Raw genomic sequence first — 18399 nt, forward strand, 5'->3', positions numbered from 1 at the left:
ATACAGTTCTGACTTTATAATATTACATTATCTTTATGTTAGCTATATCTTCTAATTCAGGATACAGCATAGATTTTTAAAGTTTTATGCAATGTTTATAGGCATATGTAATACTAGGTACCTGTGCAGCTAAGTTAGACCTTTATTTGTTTTTGCCCTGTGGCTCTAATTATGGAGGTATAAATTTACACATAGTAAAGCATAAAATATTAAGCACTGTAAAATTATATGTACATATGCATATATATATTTTGTATATATATATAAACACACACAACTACCAGATAAAAATATAGATGATAAGGTTGGATTTTACATAAGAATCTATCAGCCCTGTTTATAATGGAATCATGAAAATGAGGTGTTCATTTGGGGCTGAGAAAAACGTCTCTCAGGCCTACTTTTCCTTTTCCTGCTTATTTGCTATAGTCAACCTAACATGCTCTACTTAGACATAATTCTCAGTATCTGCCTCACATCCCAACAGTATAAACTGGCACGGTTGTACGGAAAGACAAAGAGGAATCAACATTTGGCAAACATCATGATAAAAATTGATTCAGGGCAAAAATATCAACAGATGTTATAAAGTAAAAGTGCAATGAGGAATAGAATAGCTGTTTGGTCTCAAAATATTAATTATACAATATATTTATTAATTATAAAACAAAATAACTTTACAATGCAGAAACCCCAATTGATCAGAGATAACATCAATAATTCTTCCGGATACGAAAAACCAAGAGCATAACGCTTCTGTGGGTATTCCCATCAACACTGAATAATAGGAATTCAAGCATGAGGAAACATCAGACAAACCTAAATAAACAGTCATTCCACAAAATACTAGGCCAGTACTCCCCAAATATGTAAACACCATTAAAGACACAGAAGTACTGAAGAGCTGTTCCAGAATAAAAGCACTACAGAGACAGGATACCTGAATGCAATGCATGATTTGGAAACTGCCTTCAGTGTAAAGAATAATATTGGGACACCTGAAAAACTCTGAATATGTATCAGTGAATTTCCCAGTTTCATTTAATTAATTTATTTATTTTTTGATAGAGTTTCCCTCTTATTTTGCAATGGCATGATCTTCGTTCACTGCAACCTCTGCCTTCCGGGTTCAAGCGATGTTCCTGCCTCAGCCTCCTGAGTAGCTGTGATTATAGGCATGCGTCACCACACCCAGCTAATTTTTTTGTAGTAGAAATGGGGTTTTTCCAAGTTGGTCAGGCTGGTCTCGAACTCCCGACCTCAGGTGAACAGCCCGCCTTGGCCTCCCAAAGTGCTGCAAAGTGCTTACAGGTGTGAGCTGCCATGCCCAGCCCCAGTTTTAATTATTATAGTGTGGTTATGCAAGGGAACACTCCTGTCTTTTAGAAGTACGCACTGAACTGTACCACACAGAGACATGAACTATTCCACATAAAGTGATGTGAATTGTATAACACACAGATTTAAAGACAGAAACAGAGATAGTAACGGAAAAAATCATAACATTTAGAGAATTTTAATGAAAGGAGTTTGGGAATTCTTTGTGCTAATCTTGAAAATTTTCTAAAATTATATCAAATAAAAAGTTAAACAGAGGGGTAAAAAAAGGAGGAGACTAAACTAGGCAAAGGAGCCCTACGGCAAGACAAAAAAACTAGTCCCAGTCCTAAAACAAATCAAAGAAGAGATGATATTTTCGGTGAGGAGTTAGAGATGTCCATTCCTCCTATCACAAGGCAGAAATAAATACGTCTGTTTTAGGAAAAACAACAAAACAGAAAAACCTGAAAATAGAATAATTTTGAGGAAAGCAAACTCCAGGCACAAGCATTTTCACTGATACACAGTACCCCGCGCTCCACGGCCCGATACACAGCACCCCGCGCTCCACGGCTGATACACAGCACCCCGCGCTCCACGGCTGATACACAGTACCCCATACTCCATGGCGCACAGGCTCAAAACAGTTGCCCCCAAAGGGACCAGGGTTGTTGCCATAATGGGTGTTCTCACTGAATAGTGAGGACTGCTTGGCTGCTGATCACACAGCATCCTCAGTACCTTAGCATTGCACTAAACTCTGGTAGAGGGATCTTCAAGAAAGGTTGATGTTAACATTTCCAGCAGCCTGGAAAAATGGGAACCGTGAGTCAGATTTGGGTTGTTTTAATGAAAATAGAGGGTTCCAATTTCTCCGCATCCTTGCCAACTATTGCCCTTTGCGTATGTGATAACAGCCATTCTAACAGGTGCAAGGTGCTATCTCATTGTGGTTTTGAATTGCATTTCCCTAATGATTAGTGACATTGAGCATCTTTTGATACACCTGTTGGCCATTTATATGTCTTTTTTAGAGAAATGTCTATTTAAAACCTTAGTTCATTTTTTAATCAGGTTATTGCATTTTTGGACAATGGTTAGTAGGAGTTTCTTACATATTTTTGAAATTAACTTCTTATCAGATATATGGTCTGCCAAAATTTTCTCCCTTTCTGTGAACTGCCTTTTCACCCTGTTGATTCTTTTGTCGCATGTTGGCAAAGATGTGGAGAAACTGAAACCCCTGTATGGTGTTTGTGGGAATGCAAACTGGTAAAGCTGTTATGGAAAACACTACAGAGGCGCCTCAAAAAAATAAAAATAGAACAACCATAAGATCTAGCCATCCAGTTTCTGAGTCTATACACAAAAAAATTGAAATCAGGATCTCAAAAGAATAAATACACCCCCATGTTCACTGTAGAATTAGAATTATTAACAATAGTCAACATGTGAAAACAACATAAATGTTCATCAACAGATTAATGGATAAAGAAAATGTGGTATGTACATACAATGGAATATTATTTGGCCTTCAAAAAGAAAAACATTCTACAATATGCAATATCATGAATGAATCTGGAGGACATTATGCTAAGTGAAATAAGCTAGATACAGAAGAACAAATACTGCATGATTCCACCTATATGAGGTATCTAAAATAATCAAACTCATAGAAGCAGAAAGTAGAAAGGTGGATACCAAGGGCTGGGGGAAGAAGAACATGAGGAGTTGCTAATCAACTACATAAAATTTCAGTTATCAAAGATAAATAAGTTCTGGAAATTCACTCTACAACATTGTGCCTATAGTTAACGATACATTGTACACTTAAAAATCTGTTAAAAGGGTAGATTTCATGTTGTGTTCTCACCACAATAAAAAGACCCCATGAGCACCTAAAGAAAATATAAACAGAGAAATGTGACAAATATTGGACTAACATTCTGTGATGAATTAAAAATGCTCTCCACTTCTTTGTGACTCTCCCATAAGGAGGGGAGGTCTGTATTTTTATTTTTGCTTTTTTTCTCACTGATTTTGGAATGGGCCTGTGACTGCTTTGGCCAATAAAATATTGGTGACATGTACCAGCCTTCCACCTAGACTTTAAGAAACCTGGCAGCTTTCACTTCCTCTCTTGGAATGTTTGTGTTGGAAACCCTGAGATGCTTTAAGAAACTTGCTGGAGAAACTAGGTGCAGAGGCTACATGGAAACAGAAATAATTTGAGACTCCATAGGAAGAGAGGCCTGAGCAGACCCACTATGCCAACCTAACTGGTCCTCCTCTCTTCCCCTCCCAAGGCACCAGACATGTACATGAGCCATCTTAAATATTCCAGACTAGGGGAGACCCCAGATGGCTATATTCCCAGTTCACATCACATAGAATAGAAGAAACACTCAGGTGAGCTCAGTTAACATTCAGAATCACAAGAATCATAAAATGGTTATTGCTTTAAGCCACTAAGTTTTAGAGTAGTTGGTTATAAAACAAGGACAGACTCATATTCACTCACATGTGTAATTATTCCACTCATTCGATAATTATTTTATTAAGCACTTATTAAAGACCCCAGTGGCAGGTTCCTTGGTGTTGATTTCTGCTTCACTGGAAAATAAACATAAAATACATGAGAATAAAATACATCCATGATGTTTGTAACTAAAGTGCATGATGTTTGTAACTAAAGTGTAACTAAAAGGAGATTGGACCCAGGCAGGAAAGTCAAGGTGAAGCCACATCATTTGACTGGAGAAATACCCAAGGTTTGTTGTCTCGCGTGAAGGAAAACAAAGATGTGGACATACACACAGAGTGGGTTTTAAGAGCAGAAAGTTCAATAGGCAAAAAAAAGAAGAGAGAGCTTCCTCATGCAGAGGAAGGGAGCGCCCAAGTTGGTTTCCAGGTTTGGGGCGGGATGCGGTTGATATTCTAGAAGAGCTTGAGGTGGCGGTGTCTGATTTACACAGGGTATAGTGGATTGGTTTGACCAGGTGTGCCATTTACATAATCCCCAAAGAGCGTGGCCATCCCACCCTAATTTTTTATTATGCAGATGGGGTTCCCACTTGGCAGGTGCCATGACACTCGCACACATGGTGGAAGAGAAGGAGAAGGGAAGAGAAAACCCCCATGTTGGATACACCTAGCTTCTGCTGTAGCTACCGGCATTCACCTATGCAAGCTTCCAGCTTGCTGATCTATGCTTGCAGCTTGATTTTTCAGGCTGTTTTCTGTTAGAAAAGAAATAATTTGGGGGCTGCTTTTTAATAAAAGAAAAATCTTACTGAGGATTCCTGTACCCTATCTACCTAAATAATTTCTTTTTTAACTCCTATATTAAAGGCTGTGAGGATTAAACTGAGATCAAGCAGTAGTAGGAGGTAATGGGCATGGGAGAAACAACCTCCTGTGGAAAGCCATTATAGCATCACAGAACATGGTACACTGAGGACTGAGAGGCTCTTGTGTCTAGGGCCCAGCTTAATGAGCAATATGTGGTCAGGTGAGGCCAGAATCAAAGCATGAAGCCAGAATATAAACTTAATTAAACTATAAACATCTGGTTAGGGACTGTCTTGTTTGCCTTGTATTTTTAATACCTAGCACATTTCCTGGCACCTGATAGGGGCTCAATAAATGCTAAATCTTTCTAGGAAGGAGGGAAGAAAGTGAAGGAAAAAGAGAAGGAGGGAGGGAAGGGGAAGAAGAGAAGAGAAAGAGGAAGGAGGAACTTGTCCTTTGCACTTGCGTTACTCTGTTTAGACAAGAACTACCTCTCATCCAGTAGTTCTCAAATTTTGTCACATATTACAATTACCTGGGATTTCAAGAAAATCCTTGTGTCCAAGCTGAATCCCATACCTAATCAATTAAATCCTCTTGAGTGAGACTCAGACATCACAGGTGCTTCCATTGTGCAGCCCAGCTCGAGGAGTGGTGTTCCCAGCAGTCTATGTTCCTGTATAGGGAATGATGCTCCCTGACTTATTTTCTACATAGACCTTGCAGTTGTAAAGGTCAGAAAATTAATCTAGGTCCTAACACAACCAGATGTTGGTAAGAAATGGGAACAAAAGACCATGTCTAAGAATCATTGAATATTACTGAAAATAGAAGACATAATTTGAAATATACATCTCCATGCCTGTATCAAATAACCCATAATTGCTGAATAACCAAATCTCTGAATCAATGAAGTCCATGTTCCAGGGCCCTGACTTCAGCTAGCAGCATCTTTACCTCACCTATCATTAGTTAATTCCTAAGGAAGCTGTCCTCTTTCTGACTTCTCCCCATCAAAATCCATATACTGTTTGACAGACTAACAGAACATTTTAAAACATAAGCTGTGTTTGTCATTCAAACTGCCTTGTTGCTTTCCACCAGCTACTATATAAATTACATCCTATCAGTAAAAACTTTTATTACACTGTTTTTCTGACACGCTTTTCAGCAATATGATGAGCTTTGTTTGCTTACTTACAAATTAAACTCATCCTTTTTATAAAATTATCACGATGCCTAACTCACCCCCCATTTGAGTCCACTTACCCTACTTATATAATTATTCCACAATATACCTTTGATTTCCTTTTCTACTGCTCCTGTCAAGTTAAATGTCCCCTTCTACATGTATCTATTATATCTTCTACTTGTCCTTTCATTTCGCTCCTTACACTTTCATTAAAAGTTCAATGTCTATCTTCTCTACCAGTGTGTAAGCTCCATAAAGGAAAAGCCTGAGTTGCCACACTATCAGAATATCCTCAAAGTCCAGCAAAATGCTGTGCACTTAATATAAACCCATGAAATGAGTTTATGAATGAATAAATAAGCAAGTAGATTAATAAATGCCCATTGAGGGTAATAAAGACAATTTATCTTTGACATTTTGTAGACATCTCAGAAAAGTTCTAATTCTGCCCACAGTCACTTCCTAGAACAGATTCAGAAGGAAAAGGAGAGAGAGGAGCTGTTACTCCAGGCTTTCATTATGTTCTAAAAACTTTCCTTATGTGGAACTCTTAGAATCACTCAATCACAGATTATTGTACTGGCAGCGACTACTACAGTACACAGTTTGTTTGGCAACATCGAGGGCCAATACATTTCTTGGAAAAGCAGTCCCAGGCCTGAATAATTTGTATTTGAATCATAAAATATTTGATTACTCTGGTATATTCTTGTGACACTGAATTGATGAGTATTTCTTTTGGCATCATCATAAGTACATTTATATTAGACATAAAACTACCTGCTTTCCTTGTTACAGATGAGTATGTTTTTGATGATTTTAAATCTCAAGTTGTGGCTCAGCATCACAAGTGAAAGAAAAAATAAAAGGAAAAATGAATGACAATCAAAGGTAAGTTTGTCATCATTATAACAATAATGGTAATAGAGGTATTAATGGTATCTGTAGAAGAAACTTACATTTTGAAGTATATACTATAGATTATCCACTTTGCTAAATGTTTTTTGTATATTATTTAATTTTTACAATGTCTTCATGAGAGTGTTCTATTTTTTCTCACTGTACAGATAAGGAAACAGGTTAGAAGAATTAAGAGACCACCAGTCAAACAGATCATTACATATGGCTACTAGGGCCTCAAACAGATCTTTTTGTTTGGTTGTAAGATCAATACACTAACATCAGGTGGGGTTAATGACTCCAGTTTCAGGTTCTGGTTGTGCAGAATATACATCTACCTTTTTGTCAAGGCATCATTTCATTTGCTTCATCTCCCTTGGAAGCCTACAGGCAAGTTAATTGAATGCAATCTCACACTGACTCCCTTTACAAAAATAGCCTAGTCAGAATCTATGTACATACTCCAAATTGGATGCATAACAATACCATTTTACACAAGAGCACTGAATATATTTACAAATCATTGTCTAATATCAACTAAGATACTTAGAGAAGAGTGATAAGAAATAAGATGGGACACTGAACCAGAATGTGCAACAATGCTATGTAACTGGCAAAGATGCAATTAAGATTAACATGTTCCAAGAATCTTACCTATAAAAAAGTGAATATTGAAAATGCTGGAGTACAGTTTGTAGAAAAAGAGCTGCGCCTACAAAGTGACCAGAGAGAGATGGTAGACCTTCAGTGAATCTATGAAATCAATTCCTGGTAGGCTCAATGCTACTTGTACTTCAAGTAAGACTTCAATCAAAAAAAAAATTTTTTTAAATGAAACCACCAGTTTAGTAGAAAAGATCTCAGAAAAGGATATAAGGCTCCTAAGTATAAAACAACATATACATAAATGAAAATAAACTGCACATACAAGTGTATTGAGGAGAACAAAACTAAATCCAAATTTATATTTAAATGCTCCCATTTAAATTGTCTAAGAAAGAAATATTTAACTTCAGTAGAATGAGAGAAAGCTTGTTTGGCTGCACAGCTTCCTCAATTCAGTTCTGCTTTCTGGAAACATTTACAATGGGAGAAAGGTTAATAAGCTCCCCTGATGGTAGTAAGGGCATACACACTAGAGAGGAGAAAGAATGATTTTTAAAATTATTTCTATCCAATCTGTTTTTCCTTTTTACTCTAATGAGACATGCTAAGTACTCCTATTATAGTAATTTACCATAATATATATGGTGAAATGACCCTGACACCAGGCAAACCAAAGACTATCTTTTTAAATAATTGAAAAACAGACACAGAAACATTTTCTTTAGAAATGGACCCTTAGATTGTCTACACAATATGCTGACTAGTGGAATACTTAAGGCACAATGACACCTGTATTTATATATTTCTAGGCAGTTACAGCTGACAGTATAAACTCATTTTATAGGATTGCTAAAACAGCTGCAGGAAAGAGATAAAGACATTTTATCATTTTAATTTGCTATCACGTAACATAACAGCAGTGGAACAAAATTGCCTGGGATTATTGAAAATAATCTGTCATCAGAACTGATGGTATTTACCAAAGCAGTTTCACTAGCAAACTTCACTCTGTTCTCAAGTTGAAAAATAAAAATCTATTCCATGCCATGTGAAAATGCCCTTGGTTCTACCTGTATTTATAAATAATTACATCAACTACAAAAAAAAACTGATTTTGGATAAAGAATACTATTCTTCATAATCACAATTATCCTAGAAAAGTGTATTAGAATACATTCAAATCGTATGATTTAATAGAACTATCCCTTAAGACCTTTTATATATAGGTTTAAAACATATCTTAATTTTTATTCACCAATATAATCTCTATTCATGCAATTTTTAGAATGTGTTAAAAGCAAACAACCTTGATAAACTCAAAAAAAAAGAGAAATATAATCCCAGAGCCTCATTATCAATTTCAAGCCATATCACTTTTATGTTGGGTTTCACATCAAACAAATACCTTAGGTGGCCAGAGACAGACTTCAGTTTGTGATGGCAACATGAAAATTAGTTTAAGTCCATCAAGAGCTTACACCAGGTCAGGAAGTTATTGGTTTGACCTTTCTATTAAGGGGAGAAAGAGCTTTGCTGGCACAGACCTAAGGACCTAAGCCACACATCCCTGTTTCATGCCCATTTGGAAAGCTGCAGATCTCTTGTAAGAATGTGCCCCTACTCTTCTTTCATATAAGTTATTGCTTCTTCCTTGGAATACCAACAGCACCTGTCATTAAACATTTTATCATAGTCTGTTTTCATGGTTGTAGAACTGAGAAAGTCGTTCAGGAGAAGGGCAGCTGGAAATGACATTTATGTGCCAGACGTTGCTCATGAAAGTGAAATGTGGAGAAAAGCTGGGAATTTAGAACATTTTCTTCTGACTCCAAAACCTCTTCAGAATCTCTCCACTATTATATTATTGTTTGTGTCATATGCTCAGATAGGTTTGTAAGCAATTTGAGATGAGGAATAAGGTTTTATATATGTCTCTGCACCCAGTACTACCTATACAACTGTACTTATATAAACAGTTCAATGGAGATTTAGCGATCAAAACAAAACCCATAGCTGTGTTGGCTATTTAGTTTTGGTATTTTCTTTTTTTTTTTACGTTTTAGAATAAGCTTGTCAATGTCCAAAATGTCCACTGGAAGTTTGACTGGTAGCGCTCTGAATTTCCAAATCAATTTGAAGATAATTGACATCTTAATAATTCTGAGTCATCACAATCATGAACACAGTGTACTTCTATTTAGGATTTACTCTCAGCAGTTTTGTGATTTTCAATGCACAGGTTGTTCATATCTTTTTTTCTCTCAAATTTTAAGTTCTGGGATACATGGGCAGGAGGCGCAGATTTCTTACATAGGTAAATGTGTGCCATGGTGGTTTGCTGCTCAGATTATTCCAGCACCCAAGTATTAATCCCAGCATCCATTAGCTATTCTTCCTGATGCTCTCCTACCCCCCACTCCCAACATGCCCCAGTGTGTGTTGTTTCCCCCATGTATCCATGTGTTCTCATCGTTCAACCCCCACTTACAAGTGAGAACTTACAATGTTTGGTTTTCTGTTCCTGAGTTAGTTTGGAGGATTACAGCTTCCAGCTCCATCCATGTCTCTGCAAAGACCATGATCTTGTTCCTTTTTATGGCTGCATAGTTTTCCATGGTGTATATGTACCACATTTTCTTTAACCAGTTTGTCAGTGCTGGGCATTTGAGTTGATTCCATGTCTTTGCTACTGTGAATAGAGCTGCAATGAACATGTGTGTGCATGTATCTTTGTAATAAAATGATTTATATATCTTTGGGTATATACCCAGTAATGGAATTGCTGGATCAAATGGTATTTCTGCTTCTAGATCTTTGAGGAATGACCACACTGTCTTCCACGATGATTGAACCGATTTGCACTCTGATCAACTGTGTAAAAGCATTTCCTTTTCTCCACATCACCAGCATCTTTTTTTTTTTTTATTTTTCATAGCAGCCATTCTGATTGGCATTAGATAGTATCTCACTGTGATTTTTATTTGTATTTCTCTAATGATCAATAATGCTGAACATTTTTTCATGTTTCTTGGCCACATGTATGTCTTCTTTTGAGAAGTGTCAGTTCATACCCTTTGCCCACTTTTTAATGTGGTTATTTGTTACTTGTAAATTTGCTTAAGTTCCATATAGACTGGATATTAGACCTTTGTCAGATAGACTTCAAAAATTTTATCCCACTCTGTAGGTTGTCTGTTCACTCTGGTGATAGTTTCATTTGCTGTGCAGAAGCTCTTTAGTTTAGTGAGAGCCCATTTGTCAATTTTTGCTTCTGTTGCAATTGCTTTTGTTGTTTTAGTCATCAAATCTTTGCCTGTGCCTATGTCCACAGTGGTATTGCCTAGAGTTTCTTCTAGGATTTTGACAGTTTTGGGTTCTACATTTAAGTCTTTAATCCATCTTGGGTTAATTTCTGTATAAGGTGTAAGGAAGTGGTCAGTTTCAATTTTCTGCACATGGCTATCCAGTACTCCCAGCACCATTTATTAAATAGGGAATCCTTTCCCCATTGCTTGCTTTTGTCAGATTTGTTGAAGATCAGATGGTTGTAAGTGTGCAGTCTTAGAGTTCTCTCTTCTGTTCATTGGTCTATGTGTCTGTTTTGTACCAGTACCATGCTGTTTTGGTTACTATATCCTTATAGTGTAGTTTGAAGCCAGGTAGCATGATGCCTCCAGCTGTGTTATTTTTGCTTAAGATTGTCTTGGCTATTTGGGCTTGTATTAGTCCATTTTCATGCTGAGGATTAATACATACCTAAGAATGGGTAATTTATAAAGAAAAAGAGGTTTAATGGACTCACAGTTCCATGTGACTGGAGAGACCTCACAATCATGGCAGAAGGCAAAAGGCACGTTTTACATGGCAGCAGGCAAGACAGAATGACAACCAAGTGAAAGAGGGCTCCGCTCATAAAATCAGCAGATCTGGTGAGACTTCATCACTACACTGCAAACAGTATGGAGGAAACCACCCGTATGATTCAATTATCTACCACTGGCTCCCACCCACAACATGTGGGAATTATGGGAGCTACAATTCAAGATGAGATTTGGGTAGGAACATGGCCAAACCATATCAGTGCTGTTTTTGCTTCCATATGAACTTTAAAATAGTTTTATCTAATCCTGTGACAATGTCAATGGTAATTTAATGTGAATAGTATTAGTCTATAAATTGCTTTGGGCAGTATGGCCATTTTAATATTGATTCTTCCTAACCATGAGCATACGATGTTTTTCTACCTGTTTTGTGTCATCTCTGATTTCATTGAGCAGTGGTTTATAATTCTTCATGAAGAGGTCCTTCACTTCCCTTGCTAGTTGTATTTCCAGGTATTTTATTCTTTTTATGGCATATGTGAATGAGGGTTCATTTATGATATGGCTCTTGACTTGCCTGTTGTGGGTATATAGGAATGCTAGCAATTTTTTCACATTGATTGTATTCTGAAACTTTGCTGACATTGCTTATCAGTTTAAGATGCTTTGGGTTTGAGACTATAGGGTTTTATAGATACAGTATCATGTCATCTTTAAACAAAGATGGTTTGACTTCCTCTCTTCCTATTTGAATATCTTTTATTTCTTTCTCTTGCCTGATTTCCCTAGCAAGAACTTTTAATACTATGTTGAATAGTAATGGTGAGAGTGGGAATCCTTGTCTTGTGTGAGTTTTCAAGGGGGAATGCTCCCAGCTTTTGCCCATTCAATATGATATTGGCTGTGGGTTTGTCATATATGACGCTTACTATTTTGAAGTATGTTCCTTCAATACCTAGTTTATTGAGGGCTTTTAACATGAAGGAATGTTGAATTCTATTGAAGGCCTTTTCTGCATCTATTGGGTAATCATGTGGTTGTTGTCTTTAGTTCTGTTTATGTGAGGAATCACATTTAATGATTTGTGTATGTTGAACCAACCTTGCATCACGGGGATGAAGCCTACTTGATTGTGATGGATAAGCTTTTTGATGTGCTCTCAGATTCGGTTTGCCAGTATTTTGTTGAGGATTTTTACATCAATGTTTATCAACAATATTGACCTAAAATTTTTGTTGTTGTATTTCCGCCAGGTTTTAGTATCAGGATGATGCTGGCCCCATAAAATGCGTTAGAGAGGAGTCCCTCCTTTTGTAATTTTTTGGAATAGTTTCAGTAGAAATGGTACTAGCTCTTCTTTGTACCTTTGTTAGAATTCAGCTATGAATCCGTCTGGTCCTGGGTTTTTTTTGTTTTGTTTTTTGTTTTTTTGTTAATAGGCTATTTAATATTGCCTCAATTTCAGAGCTTGTTATTGGTCTAGTCAGGGCTTCAGTTTCTTCTTGGTTCAGTCTTGGGAGGGTGTATGTGTCCAAGAATTTATCCATTTCTTCTAGATTTTCTAGTTTACATGCAGAGAGGTGTTTGTAGTATTCCCTGTTGGTTCCCTGTATCTCTGTGGGGTCAGCGGTAATATCCCCTTACCATTTCTGATTGTGTTTATATGAATCTTTTTATTATTCTATTATTAGATAGTGGCCTATTTTTTCCAAAACAAACAAAAAAAAGTTCCTGGATTCATTAATTTTTGAAGGGTTTTTTGTCTCTATCTCCTTCAGTTCGGCTCTGATTTTGGTTATTTCTTGTCTTCAGCTAGCTTTTCGGATTTGTTTGCTCTTAGTTCTCTAGTTCTTTTGGTTGTGATGGTAAGGTTTCAATTTGAAAACTTTCTAGCTTTTTTTTTTGAGGTCTTTTCCAGCTTTTTGATGTGGGCATTTAATGCTATAAATTTCCCCCTTAGCACTGCTTTAGCTGTGTCCCAGATATTCTGGTACATTGTATCTTTGTTCTCAGTTGTAAAGTTTTTTGTTTTGTTTTGTTTTTAGCCAGAGTCTCTCTTTTTTGCCCAGGCTAGAGTACGGTGGTGTGATCTTGGCTCACTGCAACCTCTGTCTCCCAGGTTCTGGCAACTCTCCTGCCTCAGCCTCCTGAGCAGCTGGGATTACAGGTGCATGCCACCACACCCGGCTAATTTTTGTATTTTTAGTAGAGATGGGGTTTCACCATGTTGACCAGGCTTGTCTGGAACTCTTGACCTCAAGTGATCCACCTGCCTTGGCCTCCCAAAGTGGCAAAGAACTTCTTTATTTCTGCCTTACTCATTTATCTAGTTTTCAGACTTTTAATGAGTTTCACTAGAGCTCAAAAATTACTGCAATGAATCCCATATATTGGAAAATTAATTCATTTCCAAACTGCCAGCTTATTTTTAGTTATTTGACTGTAAATATGTCTCCTTTGATAAGAGATTCAAACTTTCTGAGTTTGTTGGCTTTAATACCATCATGCAAAGATTGTGTGACTGATTAGTATTGAATATGATTGCCTATAGCTTTGCATTTGTACATGAGTCACTATGAGACAACCTACGAGTCCTCAAAATCAAGCTTTGTACTCTGGGCATATTAGATACCACTGGTATATAAACATATTTCATAGCATCTTCGTGACAGAATGGGTTTTTTAGCTGCAGAATTTTTGTATAATTCAGATATTTAGTAAGACTAACACAAATCCAAAAGTAATTATCTGCATATACATATACATTCTGAGACAAATAAATGATGAACAACTGGTATTTATTGAATATTTTTAATGTGGGAAATATGCTTCTATATCTTTTGGAGCTTAAAGACTAGCTATTTCATCAAGATGAAATTAAATATGGCACTAAATAGTGTTGTGTGGAAATTAGTCATCAAAAAAACATTAAGAACTTTGATAACATATTTCAAAATGTTTTCCATCATTGCATATCTACCTATGTTATTTTGTTTCAGTTTACAAACATCGCTGATGCTAAAATACCTCCTTCAATATATAATTTAGGATTACAAACATGCTTCATTTTTCAAACTAATTTCTATACTCCAAGTACAAACAAAATCATTATGAAGTTTTAAAACACCACAACATCATTAATACTATAAAATCTTAAAAAATACCTTTTTCATTGTTCAAGTATTTTATGAATATCTCAGATCCAACCTGAAAGCATTTTCTCATGTGGCACTATTTTATATGCATTTTAATTTCTTCTCTACTTTCCACAATGATCCCATGAATGGTTGAACACAATTTGAGTTAACATCTTTGTTTTTAACATAATTCATTTGATTATGTGATGAAACTATTTCATTTATGTAATAAGGCTCCAATAAACATCTTTTACTTTTTCCTTGCCTTTTAAATTATTTGGATTTTTTCCTCAAGTCAAATTCCCACAAATTATTATATCAATGAATGAGAATATGTGCATGGCTCTTAACATATTATGCCAAGTTTCTTGAAAAAAGCTATGCCTATTTATTCTGACTCTCAAGAATGAATATAAGCATATCATGTTCACTGGGCCCCTTTCTAGTGCTCTCCTAAAAACAGCCTTCAACTCCTGAGCATGTTGTGCCATTCCCAAAACTACTCCTCCTAAGTACAGACTGGCAGGAGAAGAGACCCTGAGAGAACCTTCGCTGTTACCACCATATCCCCCACTCTTGTTGTTGCCACTACTTTTGCCTGCTACAGGGCTGCAGCTTCATTAGGGGCAGACAAGGAAGGTTCAAAGAGCTCTATTCTGTAATAAACTCTCTTCCAAGTCCTCCAACCAGTTTTTTTTTTTTTTAATCTGTAGTTTTTCAATATCCAAGAGATATATATGACTAAGAAGATATGGAAGTCAAAACAAACAAACAAATAGACTCTCCAAAGTATGGTCATTCTTTGTTTTGATTATCTCTACCCAGTTCACCTACTCTTCTTTACTTTTAGAGGCATCTTATAGTTGCTTTATGAATTTTGTCTTCCTTTCCTTTCACCTTTCATCAATGGGAAAGATAGAATGGAGTGTACTTATTCCTTCCTAACTGACACTAGAACCTATCAATAAGTTTTTAATCGGGAGACTGAGAAAGTAGACTTACTCCTTTGTCACTAGTTGATTTCAAAGATAGTGGCCTGGTTACAGTATATGTTTGGTTTTGAGCCAGTTTGATCCAGTGAATATGAGATTTACCATTGATTCATTTATTGGAAATACATGACATTGGAATTACACCAGTTGGGCAGATTTAATTCTACATTAAATTTGCTAGATGAGAAACATATAACCAGTTGTCTTTTTCTTTTCTTTCCTTTTCTCCCCTCCCTCCCTCTCACCTTTCCTTCCTTTCCTTCCTTTTCTTTCTTTCTACCTCCTCCTCCATGCATATGGGAGCCTAGATTCATGGTTAACATTTTTTTTTTCTTCTGTAAAGGACCCGAGAGTATTTTAGGATTTCAGGGACACAAAGTCTCTACTGCAACTACAGTATTCAACTCTACTATTGTGGTGTAAAAGCAGGCAATGGACAATATTTAAATAAATGAGCTAGCCAAATTTGGCCAACAGGCTATAGTTTGTCAATCTGTGGCTTAGAATGATGAATTAACATATCTGATCTTCAGTATTTACCCAGTAGTAAGGTTGTTACAGTAAAAAACCATCATAACATTTTAAGTGGTTTAAAAACTGTTTGAGTAAAAATGTGTTTGGGGTTATTTAGAAGTTATTGACGCCTGATATGATACTGAAATACTAGTATGTGTGGGTCCAGGTTCTGAGATTTCCAGGAGCCAATTTTTTCTAATTACTTTTTTACATTTGCTTTTTTAATCTATGTATATGTTCTTCTAATGAACTCTTTACTAGAATTTAGGCCATGAATTAGAAGACCTAAATTCAGAGTCGTGTGTGTGTGTATATATACACACACATATATATACATATACACACACACACACATATATATACATACACATATATAGATACATTATTTTTATATATATATATGTGTGTGTCCCTAGGTAATCTGAAAAAAAGTTGACTTTCAATTATATAGGTTGAAAAATACTGGAAAATAACATTTAATTAGACTCAAATCAAGAGCTGCCAGATTCCACATTGAAATATAACATTACTGAAAGCAGAATTTTTGAAGGTTTTCTATTTATGAGTATTCAGTAAGAAATTATTTCAGCTCCCATTTTTAGTATAGCACTCCAGACAAGAAATAGACTATCTTGGCTTTTAAAAGTCTTTCTGTAAATTCTTCATATGAAACAAAACTCTAAAACAGTTTTATTTTTGTAAAACATTCTTACAAAGTATGAACAATTATAGTTGACTGACTTAAGTTGAGAGGTTTCTGTATAAATAGCACTCTCAATTTTTGCATTCACAATTCAACACTGTCTAGCTCTGTTAAAATGGTGTCATTTCACAATAGTTGTATCACCTATGTTTCAGAAAACAGAGTTGTTATCCTGCCCTTCAGACAGGACAGGACCAGAAGATACTGTAAGACAAACATAAACGCTGGAGTGAGAAGAATCTAAGGAAGAGGTAATAACCAAAGCCATAAAATGATATATATTTTACCGCAGAAACATGAGCAATAGCTATGTGGCTATTCGTGCTAAAAACTAAGCCACCCACAAACATTCAGCAGAAAATTCCCTTTGAATAGTTATAATTCAAGAAACAGAAAGCTCTCTCTAAAAAATGTGCCAACTATTTTTAATAGAGAATTCATAAAGAAATACAGCTGCTCAAGATATGAATGATAAGAGGATCAAACATATAGAACAGGGCTTTGTGAAAAGCAAAATTTGGCTTAAAGGAATGTAGGATGAAAATAAATGAAAAAATAAAGAACTATCAGAATGCCTCCAGAAGTTATAATGGATATGGGCGCTATCACTTTTCTCCCAGGTGATAGTAGTTTATTTCCTTGCCCAAAAAGCTTTTTCAAATCACATTTGCCACTACCCAGAGCAGGAGCATTAATAGCCACTAAGTTTCACTTTCTTAAAAGAGATATGTTAAGAATATGAACGTAAACTATGCTGAGGAGCAGTTTACTGGCTTCATGGAATTCACAGTACCAGGAGATGCCAACCCAGTATTCAGCTGGGCTTTTTAAATAACACTACATATGCAACTTTAAGTATCATGAGTTCAAACTTATAAGACTGTGCAGAGGAAAGTGCTGTTAATGTTAATAAAGATCGCATTGCCAGCTGAAGTATCACTCACCTACACGTCATTTGCTTTGTTAGTTTATATCCAATACAGCATTTTGGGAATCTGAGAGGCTAAATAAAAAAGCATGTGAAGAGAAGTTTACAGTTTGATTTGACTGATAATTTGTGCTATCATGAATTTCTAGGTGTCACATTCTAGACTATCTTTCTTAAAATTCTCCATCTTGGTATTATTATAAAGAACAAATGGAGAAGACTCAGTCACTATGCATATTATTGTCTCTTAAATTCCCAGGCACTCCTAACACTGGGCTTATCAGGGCCTACTGAGAGAAAGGGAACTTCAGGAAGGCCCTGGCTTCAGGGGTGAGGATTCCACCCAATTCCTGCATTGTCTCCTTTCAAATTTCATTTAGGACGACTGGAATGTCTAGACAGATTTTCGGTTTGAGTGAAGCAAGCCTAACAAAAAGCTTTCTTTACTACTTAAGAGAGGTGTCATTTGGTTCCTTTCTCACAACATTTTAGAAAGACGCCAATGTCCCTGAAATGATGTTGAGTGCTAGAAAACCAGTTATCATAAAATGTTAGGGACAGATGATAAAATATGTGTCTGTCCAATCTCTACATTTAATTTTTGTATTTTACTTTTTGGACATTTTAATTCTTTTCTTAAGTTGTCTCATTTGTAAAATGAGAATAATAGTACCTCCTTCATTGAGATGACATAAGAATACAACCTAGAAAATATTACAACAGGAATAAATACAAGAACAGCTGAGGGAGTGATGTAATAAATTTGACTTGAAGAGCAGGAGTTGGCTGCTCTCTCTCTCTCTCTATATATATACACACACACACACACATATACACACACACATTCCTATACATACATATATACCTATATATACACACACATATACACATATACACACACTATATATAAAAAATATGTAAGTATATATATAAGTATGTGTATATATGTGTATGTATGTATACACATATGTATACATGTGTATGTATGTATAC

At 36.0% G+C, this 18399-nt stretch overlaps 1 long non-coding RNA gene across 1 annotated transcript in view; it reads right to left on the reverse strand.

Annotated features, from left to right (window-relative positions):
• Positions 1-18399, reverse strand: part of LOC139358313 (uncharacterized) — a 240892-nt gene that overhangs the window by 162269 nt on the left and 60224 nt on the right. The gene's annotated exons all lie outside the window — the stretch shown is intronic.

Source organism: Macaca nemestrina, chromosome 14 (assembly GCF_043159975.1).
Source record: "Macaca nemestrina isolate mMacNem1 chromosome 14, mMacNem.hap1, whole genome shotgun sequence".
Lineage (NCBI taxonomy): Eukaryota > Metazoa > Chordata > Mammalia > Primates > Cercopithecidae > Macaca > Macaca nemestrina.